Source organism: Coptis chinensis, chromosome 6 (assembly GCF_015680905.1).
Source record: "Coptis chinensis isolate HL-2020 chromosome 6, ASM1568090v1, whole genome shotgun sequence".
NCBI lineage: Eukaryota > Viridiplantae > Streptophyta > Magnoliopsida > Ranunculales > Ranunculaceae > Coptis > Coptis chinensis.
In genome coordinates, this window is record NC_141461.1 from 97338067 (window position 1) to 97361465 (window position 23399).

The 23399-nt window shown below is 39.2% G+C and overlaps 1 protein-coding gene across 2 annotated transcripts in view; it reads left to right on the forward strand.

Annotated features, from left to right (window-relative positions):
• The window catches only part of LOC147495882 (disease resistance protein At4g27190-like), a 106730-nt gene extending 84614 nt beyond the window's left edge, over positions 1 to 22116 (forward strand). The window contains exon 5 of one of the 2 annotated variants that reach the window (XR_015197833.1): positions 21799 to 22116. The gene's annotated coding sequence lies outside the window, so the exon portion shown is untranslated. The remainder of the gene's footprint in view (positions 1 to 21798) is intronic. The other variant, XR_015197832.1, reaches the window with a different exon arrangement.
• The last annotated feature ends 1283 nt before the right edge of the window (positions 22117 to 23399 follow it).

Below are 23399 nucleotides of genomic sequence, written 5' to 3' on the forward strand. Positions count from 1 at the left end.
TGTAGTTGATTTTTCTTATGATTTCAAAGAGAAGAAAAGAGAGGTGGACTGGTTGGACCTTCCAGACCATGTTCTACTTGTCATTACAGATAGATTGGTGAACGTCGAGGATTATATCCGGTTTGGTGCAGTTTGTCGTTCGTGGCAATGTGTGTATACTCACAACAAACATTGGCATCGCTGCCACTCGCCTTGCCAACTCCCGATGCTCATGATTCCTAACCGTTGTTTCTACAGCATCCGTGACAAAAAAATACACAACTTCCCGTCACCCTTTATAGACAAGTGCTGCAGTAGTTCCAGCGAGGGATGGCTGGTAACTGTTCACAACATGTCAGCCGTTCATCTAATAAATCCATTCTTGTCTGTTGATAATGTGATTGAGCTTCCTCCTTTAACGACATTTGAACTTGCTCCGGGTGATGCAATTTCCAATGACTATTACCTTAAAAAGGTGCTTCTGTCTGCGAATCCGGCTTGCGACTCAATTATGTAGTTATGGCAATTCATGGTGGACTTTGCAAATTGGCATTCTTCAAGCCTGGTAACAAAGAATGGTCTTCTGTAACAAACTACGACTTGTTCGAAGATGTTATATATAAGAAAGACAAATTTTATTGTGTGAACTACTATGGAGATGTTTTTTGTTGTGACGTTGATGGTCCTCATCCCACTGTGTGGAAACTTGCAAAGCCGCCCCCAACGAGTGTACTAGCCCTCAGAACAAGGTATCTCGTGGAGTGGAGTCGAACGGAGATTTTCTGCAAGTCATCAGGACAACGGAGGATGAAGGGCCGACTTACGACACAACAGGTTTTATAGTCTTCAAGCTCGACCCAGATGCAGCGAAGTGGACTGAGATGAAGAGCCTATGTGGGCGAATGTTGTTCTTAGGTGAAAATTCATCCATTTCTCTGTTGGCTGCAGACTTCCCTGGATGTAAGCCGAATTCTATTTACTTTACAGACGATTACCTTGCAGGATATGCTACAGATCCGGATGCACCACGTGACATTGGTGTCTTCAACATAGAATACGGGAGCATTGAGTATGAACCACATTACGCTGCCATAGGGTGCAAGACGATCTTTCCACCCCCTATTTGGATTATGCCAACACTGTAATGGTATCCACCACGAGTCATCTTTGATAATCAACTAGCTAGCTTCTAGATCGAGTGTAAAATGCGTTTCTACTGGATCTTATTTCATTCTTTCGTGATTAGGATCAGTATTTATATTATTGTACTAACTACATATTCTTAAATTTCAATCTTTACAAATGCATTGAAAGTAATGTATGAACGTGAGCCTTTTTACATTCATTTTTATACATAATATGCATTTTCTAGATCTCAAACTGATATAGATTATATCCTCAAATTTCAATAGTCCTAATATGCAACTCACCTTATCTCTATCTTTTTTTTTATAGATTGGATTAGATTTTGAGTAGCTATTTTCTAAATTCTTCTTGAAAAAAACACCCAGAAAATACTCGTTACTTCTCTCAGTAGGAAGGACTTTTAACTCAACATTTGATGTATTCAACAATTTGTGCATATTCTACATCCAGTTGTTGAAGTCCGAAGCTAGTAATCATGGCCATAAGAAGCAAAATCTGAATGTTTGGCACTTTAAAATGTAATTGAACTGCTGCTGCTTATCTTCCTCACTTCCCGTTAGTTAAAACTGAAACAACAATAGTGTTCTTTAAACTTTTCTGGTGTAGTTTGTAGTCCAGACTCCAGAACAATATTCCCTCTCCTACTACATAAAAGCAGAAATTTTTGGATCAGTTCTGTCACCAAGTTTTTCCTCCCAAGACATTCTAGGTGCTCCAACTGTGAAAGGTTATGGTCAAGTGAGTCATAGAGGAGATGCAAACAACAATGGCCCGTGATTGATCCATCTTATAGACAAAAGTCGTGTTGTTTAGTTGGAAAGGCTAGCTAGAAAATAGAAATATGTATGAACTCGACTGATTTAGTTGGAAGCACAAAAAACGATTTTCTGCGCAAAGTTGTGAGGCAAAAGGAATCAAAGAGTGTATAAATTGGTTCTAGCTATCGCTATCCCACCTTGAATCCTACCCTCGCTATTAATTACACTCCCTTCCACAAAACTTGGCATCCCCTGGAAATAAATCGTTCAACATGATCAGAAAACAAAGTTCTCTTAACTATTTTAACTAACAAAATGCAAATAACAATCACAGCTAGGTCAAATATTTTGCAAAATAGAAGAAACCGAAAAACTAATCAACCTTGGGGTAGCTTATATTCTCCTGATAAAGAAGTAGCTGAAAGGGAAGTGTGTTTAGCTTTAGTTAGTGGTATGGGAATATGGGACAAAGCTTTGGTAGTAAACCTTTTTTGCCTTGGAAGAACATCATGTTGCGTGCAAGCTAAGCAAACTACTCTCTTTACCTTTAGTTAGTGGTAATTAAGGGAATATGGGACAAAGCTTTGGTAGTAAACCTTTTTTGCCTTGGAAGAACATCATGCTGCGTGCAAGCTAAGCAAACTACTCTCTTTTCTCTAGTGTGAAGAAACAGAGTTGGCTCATTATTGACAGTAGGAAGAAACACAGTTATTGGTTTTTTTCATTTCATCACAAACAGCAGAGAGAGTTTTCCATAACTTCTTTGTCGATCTTGGACTAGTACTCAGCTTAACATCACTTGATCAATTATTATATTACAAGGTAAGTTCATTACAATTTTTTTCTTCCTTGTTAGTTGCTATTATACACTTGATTATTACTCTTGTTTTTTAATCGTCATTCATTGTTAAAGGTTAACAACATAACCATGTTTTGCAAACTTAAACTCTTGATCCATCACTTATTTGAAATCTGAACTAACCAATTCTACTGATAAAGTCCAATGATTTTTTTTTTCTCAGTAAGCAAAAATTTGTATTGATGAAAGGTGGTTGGGGAGGGGGGAAGAGTACACGAGGAGTTACTTACAGTCCCACAAAGTATAGTATAGTAGCACTATAAGAACTTAACAAAACCTATAATAAACATGCTATGGAACTTCCCATTTGGTTATCCATGAGGGTTTTACAATAAAAATAACTTGATCATTGTCTTGCAAACTGACCGAGTACTTTGCCAATTGATCTGCTGTGAAATTGGCTTCTCTCCAAACCGGAGTCAATTTGCAATAGTCTAAGAGTTCTATGCATCTCTGCTTCATACACCATGGTACACTTGAAGTTCCAAAAGCATTAACCGCAGATGTTGAGTCTGACTCCACCTAGACCTTCATCCAATTTCTCTTAATAGCATACTCCACCGCCTCTAAAATTGCTAAACATTCAGCTATGAAATTCGTCTGATGCCCAATATTCCTGCAAAGAAACGCTAGGAACACACATTCATAATTTCTAAAGCACACACCATAGCCTGAAGGGCCAGGATTACCACAAGAAGCCCCATCGACATTAACTTTTATGATGTCACCCTTGGGTGGATACATACCATTTGTTGGATGCGAATAAAGAAAACAATAAAGAGACAAGGACAGCAGTAACAGGGAACCACCAAGGCGCGTATTAGATTGTTCGTAAGGAAAGATTTCGCCTCTTCCAATGGTGCAGAAAGGCAGCAATGGCGTCTTCCTCATAGGATTCAATGATGTACAGTAGTTTGACTTTGTACTAGAACAAACTACTCTCTAGAACAGCAATATAACTCTCTCTGGCGGCTACAGCTGCAGAAAGAAGAGAAGAAGAAAAGAGCAGGTCGTGAGTTCTGGGTTTGGTTCTGTTGAAGTGAGTTTCTCTATGGACACACAGTCCTATTTATAGAGGTTAGTCTGGTCATAAAAACCAACTCGCACTAGGACATGGTCGGTCTCCTAAACAGATAAGTAAGAGAGAAACCAACTCGTACATGAACACCGAAACTTGTTGTTGAAGCAAAAGCAAAAACAAGTTTAGGCTTTTGGTTAATCCACTACCCACTAGACACAACAGTAAGCCCAAGCCCAAGCCCGAACCCAACCCGACTCGGTGCGGGCGGGCGCACGCATGTGTGGCTTTGGGTGAGTCCTCCCTCCTAAGACAAAAGCATTTGTACCCTAAGGTCACGCCCTTATGGTAGAGGAATGTCTCTTATACTTCACTTGCTAGTGGTGGATAACCAATGTGGGACTATCTATTATGCACTAAAGTGGAGAGAACACACTTTGTTCATCTCCTCCACTTTGCACACACACACTAGTATTTAGAAATACTTAAGAGATTCCAACAATCCTCCACTATTTCAAAATACTAATGGTCCCCCACTATTTTGGAATAGGATATTACAAAAAAAATGGGTTAACAAAATGCCAGAGAGAATCGAAAAAACAATGCATAAGATACTGATGCTTTACGGGCTTGAACCAATCATAGGGTAACATGTCTTATAATACGTGAAAGTGGTGGATTAAAAATCTTTGAACCAACATTTTCCTTGTGGTAAAATAGATCACATGCACCCACACTGCTCTTTCATTATATGCTTGTTCTGCGGTGTTGCGCTTTTTGGCCCTTGCACTGCCTGTGTTCCATGAATGCTCTAGAATATTTGCCCGAATACTCATAAGAACCGACCCAGTTCTACATTCACGTAGGTGGATATCCATCAAGTGTACATTGCAAATAAAATACACTATCTCATTATAAAATGGACTATGGATTCCAATAAGAGTAAAATTACTCATCCTTACTCATTGCAATTCAAGTTATACAAAGTATACAAAAAATACTATCTCGGTATAGGGTGGAACGTCTAAAAAAAGGACGATAGCATACCAGAGCGACTCGGTGACTTGTTTTGCCCTTTGAACCTACTTCATGGGATCTCCAATCACATAGGTGGGGTTGCCGTCAGTGTCGCCCTCTATCTTAGGCAAAAGTCTCATCCCCTTCGACGTTTCAACCACTTGCCTCTTGTGAAGCAGTTTTATCAGATGATCGGCCACATTTAACTCTGACCTCACATAATCTAGAGCCACAACTCCAGATTCCAGTAGCTGTTTTATAGATTGTAGTCTTAGACGGATATGCCTGCTTTTCCCATTATACAATTTGCTCTTTGCCTTTGCTATTGCGGCCTGGCAGTCACAATGCATAGGTACAGCTAGAGGCGGTTTTGTACTAATAGGAAGATCTGCCAAGAGGTTTCTAAGCCACTCAGCCTCAGCACTTGCTTTATCTAAAGCAATAAGCTCGGACTCCATGGTTGAACGAGCTATCAAGGTCTGCTTAGAAGATTTCCAAGCGACTGCACCTCCACCAAAGGTGAAAATATAACCACTAGTAGACTTGATATCATGAGAATCAGATATCCAGTTTGCATCACAATAACCCTCTATCACAGGTGGAGTTTGTCTAAACCGTATGCCGTAATTCATTGTTCCTCTCAAGTACTTGGCTAGTCTCTCTAACACACTCCAATGTTCCTTGTTAGGACAATGAGTGTATCTGCTTAACCTGCTAACTGCATAAGCAATGTCAGGTCTAGTGTAATTCATCAAGTGCATGAGACTACCAATAATTTGGGCATATTTAGGCCCGAAGGACACTATGTTGATAATTTTTTACGAAGTTCACTACTTGCCTTATAATACAAGCTTACTATCATAATAGTTAAACTTCTTCAAAACTCAACATAATGCTCTTGTGAAAGTGATATAGCACGATTTTCGATGATTTTGATTCCAAGAATCACAGCAGCTTCTCCCAAATCCTTCATTTCAAATTGGGAGGATAAGAACATCTTGGTGTTTCTCACAACATCAAGGTTAGGACTCATGATTAACATGTCATCCACATATAGACAGATAATCACATATGTATTCACATCAAAAGATTTAAAGTAAATACATTTATCAGCATCATTTATTTGATATCCATTAGACATCATGACACTGTCAACCTTTTCTTGTTATGACAATGAGTGTATCTGCTTAACCTGCTAACTGCATAAGCAATGTCAGGTCTAGTGCAATTCATCAAGTACATGAGACTACCAATAATTTGGGCATATTTAGACTGAAGGACACTATGTTGATAATTTTTCTAAAGTTCACTACTTGCCTTATAAAGGTGTGCATTAATGGACTTACTATCATAATAGTTAAACTTCTTCAAAAACTTCTCAACATAATGCTCTTGTGAAAGCATATAACCATCACAATTTCTGATGATTTTGATTCCAAGAATCACATCAGCTTCTCCCAAATCCTTCATTTCAAATTGGGAGGATAAGAACATCTTGGTGTTTCTCACAACATCAAGGCTAGGACTCATGATTAACATGTCATCCACATATAGACAGATAATCACATATGTATTCACATCAAAATATTTAAAGTAAATACATTTATCAGCATCATTTATTTGATATCCATTGGACATCATGACACTGTCAAACTTTTCATGCCATTGTTTTGGCGCTTGTTTCAACCCATATAAAGACTTAACTAATTTGCATACCTTTTGCTCATTCCCTAATACGATAGTACCCTCAGGCTGCATCATATATATTTCTTCATCAAGATCACCATTCAAAAATATAGTTTTTACATCCATTTGATGAATAAATAAATTATGAATAGCAGCTAGAGCCATTAGAACTCTTATAGAAGAAATCCTAATTACAAGAGCATAAGTATCAAAATAGTCAATACCTTTTTTCTGGGAGAACCCCTTAACTACTAGTCTAGCCTTATATTTATCAATGGAACTATCTAGCTTCAGTTTCTTTTTGAAGATCCACTTGTAGCATATAGGTTTCGCCCCAGGAGGTAGATCAACTATCTCCCATGTGTGATTAGATATAATCGAATCTAGTTATGAGTTTATAGCATCTTTCCAGAAAGGTGCATCTCTAGAACTGATTGCCTCATTATACGTCACAGGATCATCATCAAGAAGAAACGTGTAAAAGTCATCACCAAAATTGGTGGATTTTCTATCTCCTTTACTCTTCCGAATTTCTTGTTCAGAAATTTCAGGATCTGTTGATTGTTGTTCACTAGGAGCAACCAACCTCTTAATGCTAATTTTCAAAGGAAACATATTCTTAAAGAAATCAGCATTTTTACTCTCTATAATAGTGTTAGCATCGACAAGGTTATTATCAGATTTTATTACTAAAAATATATATGCAACACTATTATGAGCATAACCAATGAACATACAATCAACAGTTCTAGGTCTCAATTTTCTCTTTTTAGGTTCGTTCACTAGAACCTTTGTAAGACACCCCCACATTTTGAAGTATTTCAGGTTAGGTACATGACTTTTCCATAATTCATATGGTGTTTTATTCCCTGTTTTCTTATTGGGTATCCTATTCTGTATATGGCAAGCAAATATGATTGCTCCCCCCACAAGTTCAGGGAAGCTCGGAACTTACAAGCATAGCATTCATCATCTCTTTTAGTGTTTGTTTTTTTTCCGTTCGGCTACTCCATTAGACTTCGAGGAGAGTATGGTGGAGTAGTTTCATGAATAATGTCATTCTTGTCACAAAAAGTCCCGGAAGGGGTTAGACTCATATTCTCCACCTGGCGGACCAAGTCTTTTAATCTTACAATTAAGCTGGTTTTCAACTTCAGCTTTGTACTTGAGAAACATCTCACCTGCCTCATGTTTGTTTCTAAGTAAATATATCATGGTGTACCTAGAGAAGTCATCTATGAATATAATATAATAAAACTTCCTCCCTCTAGACATGGTACTTCTGAATTCACCTAAATCCGTATGAATAAGAGTTAGTAATCCAGTTTTATCTCTAGAAATCAGTTCTGCAAGGTTTCTTTGTGGCGTTAGTCTCAGCACATATCTCACACTTATCATTGGAAAAATCAGAAATATCAGACAATAAACCACATGCTTTCATCCTTTTCATATACTGAACATTCACATTTCCTAGTCTACCATTCCATATATTAAAAGAGTGAAGCAAGTAAGCAAAAACAGATTCATTCTTATTAATAATAATGTTGTCAAGTACATTCAACATAAAAAGACCACTGTTATTACAATAACATTTCCCAACAAAACCCTCATTCTTTGTCAGAACAAACTTGTCACTTTCAAAAGTCACCTTGACGCCAGCTTTTCCCAGTAAGGACACAGAAATCAGATTTTGACGAATCTCAGGAACATGAAGAACATTACTAAGTGAAAGGGTTTTCCATGAAGTTAACTTCAGAAGAATCTTGCATGTTCCCTCAACAGGAACAGACCTTGAGTCACCCATATAGACCTTTTCATCTTTCACTAGTATGTAGTCTGAGAAGGCTTCAACATCACCACACACGTGGCTGGTGGCACCAGAATCTAGTACCCAATTCTTCTTCCCAGTGGCCATGAACATTTGTGACACTACAACAGCAATTATATCATCTCCCTCAACTAAATTAGCATTGGGAGGATCATCAGTGTCGTTCTTGTGCCTGCACTGAAAAGCCCTATGTCCAGGTTTACCACAAACATAACAATTTCCATTGCCAGTACCACTCTTTTAAAAGAAGTGCCTTTGACCTTGAAATTCTTATTTTTTGTTGTATACGCTTTTTAGAGGTTTTGTTAGATTTCTTTGGGATTACCTTCAACTATATTGGCTTTGGAATTGAATTTCTTAGACAACACCTCATCCCGAGTCTTGTTCTTTTCCTCTATGTGAATGTGAATGATCACATCCTCAAGAGTTATCTGTTTGCGCTTATGCTTCATACTATTTTTATAGTGTTTCCAAGACTCAGGGAGTTTCTCAATCAAACATCAAGCAAGAAAGGTTTCGGGTAAATTAATACCCCCAGTTTTCAAATCATTAATTGGCACATGAAAATCATGGATTTGAGACGTTACATTTCTATCCTCTCTCATCTGGAACTTTAGAAAAGTCCCAACATCATATTTCTGAGTACCGGCATCCTCTATTATGTATTTTTTGTTCAAACTCTCCCATATATCATGTGCATTCTTATTTGAACAATAAATATAAAAAATTTCATTGGACGAGGTACTCAAAATAGCATGACAACATACCTTATTCCCATTGAGCCAAGCAGCGTGATTTCTTTCGAAATCATTAGAACCCTCCATGGGTGCTGTATCAGTGAGATACTTTGCATAGTTGAGTACATCTAGGGCTGTGAATACCTTTTTCTCTCCATCGCTTGAAGTGTGAACCGGTGAATGAAGGATTCAATCTTTGACACATTGGGTAAGTTGCGAGCATTCAGTAGAGGTGCAACATCTTTTTCCCACGAGGTTGTCACTAGTCTTTTCGTAGCTGGATTGCCCGTCCAGAGAAAATTCCGTAACAGTTCTTCGGCTTCTTTTATAATGCTTACAGGCCACTTGTAGACTCCCATGTTGTCCACCGGAATACTAGACAGGACCAACTTTATGAGAACACTCCTCCCTTGAAAGGATAATAATTTTCCTCTCCAACCCGTAATCCTCTTTTTAATCTTGTCTAGCAGGGGAGTTAACACAACTCTAGTAACCTTACTGTTGTGAATAATTAACTGCGGAAACAACGTTACCCACACCAAACGGATCAATCCTACACAAAGATTGATCTTTCTCAATAGACAAGACTTCAACACCCTCCAAGCAATATCCCAACACTTCTCAATATCAAATAACAAGCATATGAAATAAAACAATCAATGTAAAAGAGGAACAAACCACAAGACGAGATATATCGTGGTTCGGCAATTTGCCTACATCCACACTGCGAGTTCCAAGCTTTAATAGATGTCCGGAGTAACAGATTACAAGTCTCTCTCAATTCACTCACAAAGAATGAACACTCAACTCACAAAGAATTGTTCTCTTGTAATCACTCTCTTTCTTGGTTTTGGAAAAGTTAGGTTTTCCAAAAAACTGATTTTGTTTTTATACCAAAAAACCAAAAATCGCGTTCTCGTGAGCGAGGCCATAAAAAGACTGAGCGCTGGCGCTTCTTCCGAAGCGCTGGCCTAAAGAATTATGAGCCATGAAGCGCTTTTCTTTTGAGCTGGGCGCTTAAAACATCTGGAGTAGTGAAGCTGAAGTCGCGCTTCACTCGAAAGCGCTGGCGGCAGCTCGACCGCGGAGAAACAGAATTTTCTACATTCTCCACCTCGGTGAGGTTTTAACACATAAAACCAAGTTTTTAACACATCCAAAGAAGATCACATCCAAGTAGGAACACCTCCAAAGAAGGAAGACTCGCGAAACTGCCCGAAGGGCTATGCCCACATGTGGCTCTTTTTCAAACATGTAGGATTTGGAGCAAGTCCAAACGTTGTTGGAACTTAACTCCGTGACAACTTTCACAAGATATCAGCGGGGTTGTCATGGGTGTCTACTTTCTCAAGTGCTACATCACCATCCTCAACGACATCCCGTGATAAAGTGATATCGGACATCAATATGCTTGGTCCGACCATGATGAACTTGGTTCTTCGCCAAATGAATAGCACTCGACTATCACAATACACAAAGAACACCGTTTCGCTTCAATACCCAAATCATCTAGAAGACCTCGAAGCCATAGTGCCTCTTTTCATCGCCTCGCCACGCCATATACTCTGCCTCAAAAGAGTAGATAGAGCAATCAGAGCCCTCAGTAGCATAGACCTCCAACTAACCGTGCACCATGCATCATAAAACACATAACCGGTGAGTCGATCGTCGTTCTATCTAGATCACCGCATAATCGGAATCCACAAACCCATCGACATAACAAGTGCCTCCACCATAAGCTAATCCCACATCCAAAGTACCCTTCAAGTACCTTAGTACCCATTTCATCGCCTCCCAATGCCGCTTCCCGGGATTTGCCATATACCGCCACAACACTAATCGCCTGCGGAAATGTCCGGGCGCAGTAACACCATAGCATACATCAAACTACCCACGGCACTTGCATAAGGAACATTAGCCATATGCTTTTGTTCCTCCACCGAACTAGGAGAGAACTTAGCTGAAAGCCTAAAATGCCCAAATTTAAAGGAGTAGAAACCGACTTTGCATTCTCCATACCAAATCGAAATTACTTTCAATGTATTTCTTCCGAGATACAACTATCCGCCGCTTCTTCCTATCTCGGTCAATCTCCATGCCCAAGATCTTCTTGGCTCCACCTAAGTCTTTCATCTCAAACTCGAGCTAAGTTGAGATTTCAACTTGTCTATCTCCACCATGCTTTTGGAAGCAATAAGCATGTCATCCACATAAAGCAAAGAGATAGATGAAGTCATTACCACTTAAGCCTTCTAAAGTAGACACAAAGAAGTCATACTTACCCGGGTGTACTCATGTTGCATCATGAATGTGTCAAAGCGCTTGTACCATTGCACGGGATTGCTTTAACCCGCATAAAGGACCGATTCAATTTGCATACATAATCTTTTTCAAAGAACGACAAACCCTTCGGGTTGTCTCATATAGATCTCTTCTTCCAAGTCCCCATGCAAGAGCGGCAAGCTACATCAAGTTGCTCTAACTCCCGGTTAAGCGAAAGCAACTAAACTTAATAACACATTAATGGACGTATGTTTGACCACCGGGAAAATACCTCATCAGAAGTCAACTCCTTCCTTACGTGAAAACCCTTTTGCTACCACTCTTGCCTTGTACCCAAGATCTTTTCGGACTCGGGGAAGGACCTCTTTCTTTTCGAACACCCATTTATTGCCGATAGTCCTTTTGCCCTTTGGCAATAAAACTAGGTCCCATGTGTGATTTTTATCAAGAGATTCCATCTCCGCTTGCATAGCTACCAACCAATCTCAGAATGAGCATCTCTAATGCGGCTTCCTTGAAGCTATCCGCTCATCATCTTCGATATTCGGTGCATATGCCACTAAATCCACGACCATAAGTGTTTCACCGGCTTCGTGCCCATACTTGTGCACTTTTTAACTTGTCTCTCGTGGCCTAGTGGTCGCCCACTACAAGTTCGCGGATGCTCTTGCTCTTCTTTCCTGTTGTGGTGGTTCCATGATTTGGTACCTCATCATGATCTAACCAGTCATCTCACGCGATCGGGATAACTCAAGCTCAAGAGCTTGAACTTCTATAGACTCACCATTCTCGCTTATCCTACTTAGGCTTACTTAAAGATAACACTAAGTCTCATCAAAAGTAACATCTCTGGCGACCAGAACTTGTGGGCTTCTAGACACCACAATCGTATCCCTTTACCCCATTTGGCGGCCTAAGAATATGGCCTTCTTAGCTCTAGGATCTAGCTTGTGCGTCCCTCACATGGTAGTAAGTCTGTCGATCCAAACACTTCAAGATACTATAATCACTGGGTTACCGACCACACCTCATAAGGTGTCCCGCAATCTATAGCCGGTATCTGGTGACCTATTGACGGGTAACATGCCATGGACACCGTGATTCCGCCTAATACTCTTTTGCCTAGACCGGCATTAGACAATAAACATCTTGCTCTTTTCAAGCAAAGTTCTATTCATCCTCTCGCCATTCCATTCTCATTGGCGTGTGCCTCGATCGATTCAGTTGTGCCGCAATTCCCATAAGCATTTGAGAACTCTTGGAAAGGTCCATAGGTATACTCAGTACCATTGTCGGACCGTAATGTCTTTACCTTCATATCTGTGCGATTCTCAACCCTTGCCTTCCACTTCTTAAATGTCTCAAACACTTCATCTTTCGATTTCATCATATACACCCACACATAGCGAGTATGATCATCAATGAATGAGACATAATAGCGGTTACCTCCCTTGGAAGCCACCGGGGGTCCCCAAACATCTCAGATGCACATAATCAAGGATGCTGTTGTCGCGGTGCTTGCTTGACTTGAACTTGACTCTCGCTTCGCTTCCCATAGACTTAATGCTCACGTAACCCATACTTGGCTTCTTCAAGTTCTTCAAGAACCTCGCTTGCATAACTCGGACAAACCCTTTTCACTCATATGCCCTAAACGATATGCCACATCTTAGTGCACTCAATCATTACTACATGCACCCATCGCTACATCGCCTATCACCGTACTACCAATCGAGTATACAAGGTTCCATATTTTTGACCCTTCATAACAACTGAAGAGCCTATGAACAATATTTAGGACTCCACCTTCGCCCACAAACTTGTGGCCTTTGGAATCCAAGGTACCAAGAGAAATAAGACTTTTCTTTAGCTCGGGGAACATGTCTCACATCGGGTTAGAGTCCTCACTACACCATCATACATCTTGACCCGTATAGTTCCAATTCCTACCGCCTTTACAAGCAACGCCATTACCCATTAAAACAGAATCGCCATCAATGCTCTCATAAGAAGTAAAACCACTTTCTATTCGGCACATATGATAGGAACATCCGAATCAAGAATCCACCTCTCGGTCATATAGTCTTGTGTGGACACACAAAGTGAACTCATCCTCTTCAGAGTCTCAAGCATAATTTGCCCTCAAATTTTGCCTTACCTTTCTTCGACCATCTCTTGTTCTCTTTCTTGGGTGAGGACAATTACTTCGCGTAATGTCCTTTTTCATTGCAATTGAAGATCGTACATGTTTTAAAGGCTTCTTTGACTTGGACCTAGAATTATCATTACTTGAATAATTCTCGCTCGATTTAATTTCCTCTTGCCACTAGCCCCCGACTTGCATCAATGCTATTCTCTACACGTCTTCTTCATCAACTCATAAGAAAGAAGTGCACTCGAACTTCATCAAGATCGGCGACTTCTCGTTCATGAATGTAGTCATTAGATGCTCATAACTTTCTGGCAAGGAGAATATCAAACATGCCGCTTGATCCTCATCATCCATCTTCATACCAACATTCAAATAATCCGCTAGACGTCGACGGAACTCACTAACGTGCTCTTGCATCGTTGAACCATCGACCATCATGTACCGATAAAAGACGCTTCTTAAGGTACATCTTGTTCATCATGCTCTTTTGTCATATACATAGACTCTAGTTTGAGCCAAATACCTAAGCAATGTATTTTCTCCCATCACACTATATACATGACCTCATTAGCAAGACATAACCGGATTGATGAACAAGCCTGAAGATCGAACTCTTCCCAATCATCATTGCTCATACTCGCCGCCTTAGATTTAATCCCCTTCAAGGCCTTGTGCAAACCTTGTTGGATAAGGATGTCCTTTACTTGGACTTGCCAAATCCCAAAGTTATTCTTCCCATTAAACTTCTACTTCAAAACCTCATGCGTTTGACATCTTGGGAGCCATCTTTCAAGTTACACACAATAACCCAAAAGAAACAATTTCACCTCGAATTTAATCGAACACCTTGTCTACACACAAATTTTAGTACTAAACTCAAAATCCTAGGTCAGATACCTACGCCTCGATACCAATTGTTGTGAATAAATAACTGCGGAAACAACGTTACCCACACCAAACGGATCAATCCTACACAAAGATTGATCTTTCTCAATAGACAAGACTTCAACACCCTCCAAGCAATATCCCAACACTTCTCAATATCAAATAACAAGCATATGAAATAAAACAATCAATGTAAAAGAGGAACAAACCACAAGACGAGATATATCGTGGTTCGAATTTGCCTACATCCACACTGCGAGTTCCAAGCTTTAATAGATGTCCGGAGTAACAGATTACAAGTCTCTCTCAATTCACTCACAAAGAATGAACACTCAACTCACAAAGAATTGTTCTCTTGTAATCACTCTCTTTCTTGGTTTTGGAAAAGTTAGGTTTTCCAAAAAACTGATTTTGTTTTTATACCAAAAACCAAAAATCAAGGGGTTCTTGTGAGCGAGGCCATAAAAAAGAACGAGCGCTGGCGCTTCTCTTCTGGAAGGCTGGCGCTATGGTTAAAGCCATGAGCTGGCGCTTTTTGAGCTGGGCGCTTAAAACATCGGAGTAGTGAGCTGAAGTCGCTTCACTCGAAAGCTGGCTGGCCTCGACCGCGGAGAAACAGAATTTTCTCTACACTTACCTTTGATCAACGACACCCCTAAATATTTCTCGGGTAAAGCTCCCACTTGAATATTCAAAATCTGTTGCAAGTGATGTCTTCTTTCCATATTCATACCCCCAACAAACATCCTACTCTTATTCTTGTTCATCATCTGACCCAAAGAAGCTTGATATCTCTCCAAAAGTTCAGCTATGTTGGTCACACTTCTAGCATCCCCTTTGCTAAAAATAATGACATCGTCTGCATACAAAAGATGAGTAGGGCTAGCAGTTCCTTTGACCACTGTAAGAGGTTTTGATAAGTCTGTCGCCCTTAATGTGTTGAGACCTCTACTAGCGCAAACAACAACGGGGAAAGAGGATCCCCCTACCTTAAACCTCTTTTTGGAGCTATGAACCCAATAGGACCTCCATTCAACAAAATAGACAACCTAACTGTGCTAAGGAGAGCTAGAATTAGCCTATTCCATTTTTCTGAAAAACCAAATCTTTTCAAAACCTCGAACAAGAAATCCCAACTCAAAGTGTCATGAGCCTGAGTTATGTCCACCTTGATGGCTATACTCCCACCATATCTCTTCTTATCTAGTTCATTTATCATTTCCGATGCAAAACCAATACTAGCTTGAGAGGATCTGCCTTTGATAAATCCACTTTGTTCTTTCGAAACCAGGTCATCGATGATAGTATCGAGCCTTTGTTGCATAATTTTGGAGAAGAGCTTGATCAGAAAGTTACTCATACATATAGGTCTGTACTGTGATAACTTAGAAGCACTCCTATCTTTTGGAACTAAAGTAATGAAACTCGCATTGCCACCATTGGGTATGATACCTTCCATGAAAAAAGATTTGACCGCATTACAAACATCATACCGATCAAATCCCCAAAGAATGAACATAGAAGTGACCATTATATCCATCGGGCTGGAGAGCTAGTAGCCTTCATGTCATTCATTTGTTGTCCAAATTTCACACTCGTGGGACTTGCACACAACATCATATTGCTGCATGATCTCGCTTTTTGTGGGATCAAATTCAGTAGCTCTTCATCCATATTCACCTCCTTATACAAGAACTTGTCATTATAATATGGACAATGTAATGGGAGGTATCGGCTTATGACCGTGTAGCGGGACATTATCTTCGATTTGCAATTCCAAAGATTAGTGACTTGGTTTGCCTTAATTGATGGATTCTCGTGAAAATAAAGCGAATTCTTGTCGTCACCATTCAACCAAGAATCTTTGCTCTTCATCTTCCAAAAAGTCCAATGATGACTATCTCTTAAAACCGATTTGTATTTTTAGTCGCTAATTCTCCACCTTTATGTGATTTTAAAATGTGCGGATATCCAATGCATTACTTGAACGTTTTCCTTTGGTTCTTGTTATTAGAGGTTGAGAGAACAACCAACGTTCTCAAACAAACAAGTGAGATTATACATATTCTCTATTTACATATATCCTACTGGAATAGCTCTATCATGTCTCATCACTTTAATTAACAACCAATGTGTTGTAATGACAGGTATGGAAGTTGTTGGAGCAGTAGTTGGAAGCGTACTGACTCGTGCTCTTAATCAGTTGGGTGTCAAAAGTCTGAGTGAAGAAATTCAGACATTGAGAAACAAAAAAAGAGATCTGATTGCCAGAGTAAAGGAGGTGGAAGAAACATTGCAATTGCGAGGAGGTAGAACAAGGAAAGAAGCACAAGTGAAGCAATGAATTGGTTGACTAATTCCAACAATGTTATAAATAAAGGCGGATGATGTGGACAAGGAAGCCATCGTGGGAAGGAGATGCCTAAGTAGAGTTTTACCTAATTGTTGTTAAGCCTAGTTGTTGTTGCTCACGACTAAAATTGCTAAAACAAATTTTGGAGTTCATCAAGAGATGGTTGGTCTATTAGATGAGGCTAGTCGATTCTCGACGAAGTCTTTGACGTTTTTGGGAATGGAGATACCGACTACAAGACCGATTGGTAGTAATGCGCTGCTAAGAACTTCAAGATGATTTGGGAATATATAGTAGGTGATGAGTTTGAGAAAATTGGTGTCTACGGCATGGGTGGCGTGGGAAAAACCACCATTATGACGACAATCAAGAACCCATTCGCGTGCAAGAGCGTAGACGTTTTGAAAATGTTTTGTGGGTTCTTGTGTCCGGGAGAGATGTTGATGCTCAAAACTTCAACGGCAGATTGCTTAACGTAGTCGATTTGGATCTTTTACGCTAGACAAGATGAAGCTAGTAGATCGTCATCAGCGCTTGATTGCATTGCAAAGAAAGGGAAAATTTGTACTTTTCTTGGATGACATATGGGAGGCATTTGATCTACATAAACTAGGAGTTCCTGAACCTTCAAAAGACAATGGGTGCAAGATAGTATTGAACTTCTTTTAGAGGATGTGCCAGAAAGAGGTCAAAGTTGAACTTCTTTTAGAGGACGAAGCATGGGAATTGTTCGTGAAAAATGTTGAGGAGGTTGGTCCTGAAGTGGAAGAGATTGCAAAAGCAATTGTTGCGGAATGTTGTAGTTTGCCCCTTGCAATCATCACAGTTGGTCGAGCAATGAGAAGAAAGACTAATGTTAAAGAGTGGCTTAATTTGCATTTTTATAGATTTGCAGGAGAGGAGTTTGAACATGGACATGGGGGAAAAGGTCATTCAGAGTCTAAAGTTCAGTTACGATCAATTGAAGGAAAATGACCAGAAGTGTTTCTTATATTGTGCACTATATCCGGAAGATTCTGAAATCAACACTAGTGAGTTGATTGAGTATTGGGTTTTGGAAGGGTTGGTCAAAGGAAGGAGCAAGGAAGAAGAGATTCTCCGAGGCGATGTCATATTGGATTCTCTAAAAGGTTGTTGCATGCTTGAAGACGGATCATCTAAGGGTTATGTGAAGATGCATGATTTGATCAGAGATATGGCGCTTTACGTCACGGAATCAAATCCTAAATTTATTGTTAGAGCCGGGTTATTTATCTAACGGGTTCCGCATGAAGGTGATTGGTGGTAGATCTTGAGAGGGTTTCGTTTATGGACGGTGGAATAGAAAATATTCCAATTATTCCTAACTGCCCAAAACTCTTGACATTGATCCTTGCTCATAAGGATTATCCCCGTGCATCAAACACGTTGCACCCGGGTTTTTATGCACATGAAAAAGTCGGCGGTTCTCGATTTATCTCGGACTAGTATTGAGTCATTACGATTCACTTTCTCGATTTAGTGAATCTTCGTGGTTTACTCTTAAGTGATTGTATGAACTTAGTTAGAGTGCCTTCTCTATCCAAGCTTCAGTCATTGAGAGTGTTGAAGCTCACAGATTCGGCCATAGAAGAACTGCCTCATGGGATGGAAATGTTGGTCCACCTCAGATGCCTTGATCTCGATTTCAATAGTAAATTGAAAGAAATGATCCCTTCAGGATTGATATCCAAGTTTTCTTTACTTGAAGAGTTACTATTGGATGAAATAGAACCGGAATATGTGTATGTGCGAGAAAGAGGGGAGATTTCAGACTGGGGAACTCTCAAGCTTGACACACTTGGAGAATCTTACAATCAGATTTCACGAGGTGCCGGACTTTATTTGCTATGGTGAATTTACAAACTTTGAAAAGTTAAAAAGTATTTTATTCAAATGGAAAGTAATTTATATTACTTAAAGTCAAAGACGAGAGAAGTCTATGTTTGTCCAACTCAAAGGGTATTCCTTGCAATGCCCTCCGACTTAAAACCATTCAATTTCTTGGAGTTAAACATTTCAATGAAATCTCAAGGTTATCGAGTTGCCCTTCCTACAACGGGTCGAGAACATGGGTATCGCACACCGGAGCTTTTTCCTTGTTTGAAGAGGTTAGATATCGGGGATTGTGATAATATCAAAGTTTTATTCTCGCCTAGGTTGCTTCAATGACTTCTTCTTAACCTTGAAGAGATCCAAGTTTGGTATTGCTCACAATTGGAGGAGCTAGTGGTAGCGGATGGAGATGAGAGTGGTGCCATTCCAAGTACTCGAGGTTACATAAGCTGATATTATATGGATTACCAAACTGAAGAATGGAGTCACTATTCATGTATGAACTCTTGGCATCTGTTAGAATTCGGGATCGCCAAACCTGGACCGCCTGTTTATTTCAACTAGGTTATTTCAACACTTTCAATACCTGGAAAAGATCAGCGTGGAGAATTGCAAGGAATTGGAGGAACTAATTGTAGAAGAAGAAGAAGCATGTGAAACTGTCGCACTCCCAAGGTTGAAGACATTGTTGTTCTTCCATCTACCGAAACTGAAGAGCATTTGGAAGGGCGTGATGGTTTGTGACTCTCTTCAAAGAGTTATAGTAGGAAATTGTCCAAAATTGAAAAGGCTCCCTCAGTTGGTTTGTGACTCTCTTGAAACAGTTATAGTACGCAATTGTCCTGAATTGAAAAGGCTCCCTCTGTTCAACCGAGAACATCAGTCAGCCCCACCTTCTCTCAAATCAATCCATGGAAGCAGAGAGTGGTGGGATTCACTCGAGTGGGGAGATTACCCACGTCCTGAACATCTCTTTCTCGAAGAAGAAGTTGAAAAAGAAGAAGAAGATGATCAGTAAGTAAAGGCTTGTATTCTTTGGAATGATTTAAACGTGGGATTGAAATGATCTGTTTTAAAAAATCGTCGCTTTTGGCTTCAATCGGTTTTCCTTTCTGCTTAGATCGGCTTCTACAATGAAACTTCATCTTCTCGTCATGTTCCTTTCCTTTCCTGTCATCATGTTCATCAGTAGTTTCAAGCTTTTCATCGAAACTTTATTTCTTTTAGGATTTTGTTTGATTTGTTGCCGTTTTTAAAGATTTTCAAATAATTTGATAGATAATAGGTCATGCTGAATGTTGTTGTTTAATTTATCAACCGATAAATTCAAATTGATTTAGTGGAGAATCAGAAATTCTAGTCTTGTTTTGGTTTCAATTGATTGAAATATTGAATTTGTTTGTTTTGGTTTTTTGCAGGGATTGTCACAAATAGTATTGGAACTTCTTTTGGTAAGGGTAAAACTCAGCGATGGGAGTCTAATGTGTCAACAATGTCAGCGTAACCGACAACACCCGGTGCTGTCATCTTTTGTTCCAATTGCACAAAACGTTACTGCCATCCTTGCAATGTCAAAGTTTTATTCTTGTCTAGGTTGCTTCAACAGCTTCTTAACCTTGAAGAGATCAACGTGTGGAATTGCTCACAATTGGAGGAGCTAGTGGTAGCGGATGGAGATGAGAGTGGTGCCATTCCGATTCTCGAGGTTACATAAGCCGATATTATATGGATTACCAAACCTCAAGAGCACTTGGAGTCGACTATTCATGTACAAACAACTCTTGGCGGTCTGTTAGAATTCAGATGTCAAACCGGACCACTTTGTTTATTTCAACTAGGTTATTACAACACTTTCAATACACGAAAAGATCAGCGTGGAGAATTGCAAGGAATTGGAGGAACTAATTGTAGAAGAAGAAGCATGTGAAACCTGCCGCGACTCCCAAGGTTGAAGACATTGTTGTTCTTCCATCTACCGAAACTGAAGAGCATTTGGAAGGGCGTGATGGTTTGTGACTCTCTTGAAACAGTTATAGTAGGAAATTGTCCAAAATTGAAAAGGCTCCCTCAGTTGGTTTGTGACTCTCTTGAAACAGTTATAGTACGCAATTGTCCTGAATTGAAAAGGCTCCCTCTGTTCAACCGAGAACATCAGTCAGCCCCACCTTCTCTCAAATCAATCCATGGAAGCAGAGAGTGGTGGGATTCACTCGAGTGGGGAGATTACCCACGTCCTGAACATCTCTTTCTCGAAGAAGAAGTTGAAAAAGAAGAAGAAGATGATCAGTAAGTAAAGGCTTGTATTCTTTGGAATGATTTAGCGTGGGATTGAAATGATCTTTTTTCTCGAAAATCGTCGCTTTTTTGGCTTCAATCGGTTTTCCTTTCTGCTTAGATAATCGGCTTCTACACTGAAACTTCATCTTCCTGTCATGTTCCTTTCCTTTCCTGTCATGTTCATCTGTAGTTTCAAGCTTTTCATCAGAAACTTTATTTCTTTTTAGGATTTTGTTTGATTTGTTGCCGTTTTTAAAGATTTTCAAATAATTTGATAAATAATAGGTCATGCTGAATGTTGTTGTTTAATTTATCAACCGATAAATTCAAATTGATTTAGTGGAGAATCAGAAATTCTAGTCTTGTTTTGGTTTCAATTGATTGAAATATTGAATTTGTTTGTTTTGGTTTTTTGCAGGGATTGTCACAAATAGTATTGGAACTTCTTTTGGTAAGGGTAAAACTTCGGTGATGGGAGTCTAATGTGTCAACAATGTCAGTGGTGTTGTCATCTTTGTTCCAATTGCACAAAATGTTATCGCCATCCTTGCACCAACAACTGGTATTTAGAACTGTAAATAATTAATGATATCTATTAACTAGAAATTTATTTTAATATCTGATGAGTTGAAATTTTCGTAATTAAGTGATGTGTTGTTTTGATGAATTGATAACAATTGTGCTCTCGATCGTTACTCTTTTCAGTTTAGGTTGTAACTCCCTAAATGTAATTTGTTAGGACCTAGAAGATCAAGAGTTTCGAAATGGGAATTTCCACAGTTCAAAAGTGTATATAAAGATTGTCACTTTTTCGGAATTTTATTGTTAAATAATAATTTTGTGTACAACTATATAATGAGTTTATTTGAAAATTCTGGTTTCTGTATGGAATATAACATGCGTATGGGCATTTGCTTTTTTGTTTCGATCTGTTACCTTTTACTTTCTTGTATTTTTTTTTTGTAGAATACCAACATAATATTTGTGTACAGTCTGCTAGGAACCCAATCCAAATGACAAACTTCAGCAGCTCCTCTACTTGCTACACGGAGTGTTTCCTCTCCTCCGATGAGTTGGTTTGGAGCAGGATTCTGAGGTAGAAGTGAAAGCCAAATCACAGGGTTGAGCCAAATCACAGGGTTGAGCCACAAGTGCAAGTCAACAAATACAACAAAACATAGTGACGTTGCGTTTCTACCAAAAATACAAATCACAAATTGTAGGAACAGAGCTACAGTGCATATTTTCTTTAAAATAAAATAGAAGTTAAGACCTTTGGATCAATATCTCTGTCTAGGAGGTCGTTCACTGTGCATCCAGCCCCCCGTAGAAGCAAAGATCCACAACCAAACAGTATACAGTGCATACCTTGAACTCCTCGTTTGTTTCCGTCCAAGCACAGCATGAATCAAATCCCAAACTTTACAAGTTCTCCCACCATATCCAACCTCTACTCAACTCCAACCTCCAAGGACGTCCACGATAATGGACCAATGCTTTCACACAACACGAATTCAGTATGTCTTCTACGGATCTTGAGGAATCAAACCTAGCTCTCAACCCCGGCCAATGACAACCAGAACCTTGACAACCATAAAAATTTCCCATTCAGAATAAGTTCCAGAAAGAAAAAAAGAAAAAGAAGATAAGAAGAAAAGAAGAAGAATTCCGACGACGGTGCTTTAAGAGGCAACCGCAGCCGGTGGTTGACTGATAATTGGGATTTGCCTTCAAGAGAAAAAAGGTTTTTGTGGGCATTATTTTATTATTATTATTATTTATTTTTATTATTTTTATTTATTTTTTTTACACTCATGCAATTAATGCATATCTCCCATAGATGGTAATTGGGCATTTTAAGCTTCTTTGTGCAATTGTGCATGAAATGTGGCAATTGAAGTATCTAACTTAACCATTATTTTTTTTTCACAAGAAATTGGTCCCGAGGCCCATTTTTCAGGTGAAAATCACTCTTAGAACCAACATATTTTTTAATCACTTTCAAGGACAATTGTCGAGTGAAAATAACCCGTACAGACAAATAATCCGGATTTGAAATAAATATTTTTTGATTTTACCATTTTTTTGTCGTTTTGGTTCATACTCCAATAGGTGTTCCTACATACCATACATTATGTTGAGGTACAAACATTGATTGTTCATACCCCAAATAGGTATGAATAATGAGTGTTCATATGAACAATGATTGTTCATACTCATGTTGAGGTGTTCATACCCCAAATAGGTATCAACAATCATTATAAGTATGAACAATTATTGTCCATATTATACAAATAGTGACTGTTCATAACTCATATTGATGTATGAATAGTGATTGTTCGAGGTATGAGCAATCCTTGTTCATACTCCAATAGGTATGAACAACGATTGTTTATACTTCTTACTGACCACACATTATGTTGACATATGAACAGTGATTGTTCATACTATATACACTTAGTTGTTTCGGTTGGGTCGGGTTGTTTATTATTTCGCGTAAGGGGTATACTTAACATTTCATCTACCCGAGCCGTTTTTAATTTCGTGTCAAGGGTATACTTGACCTT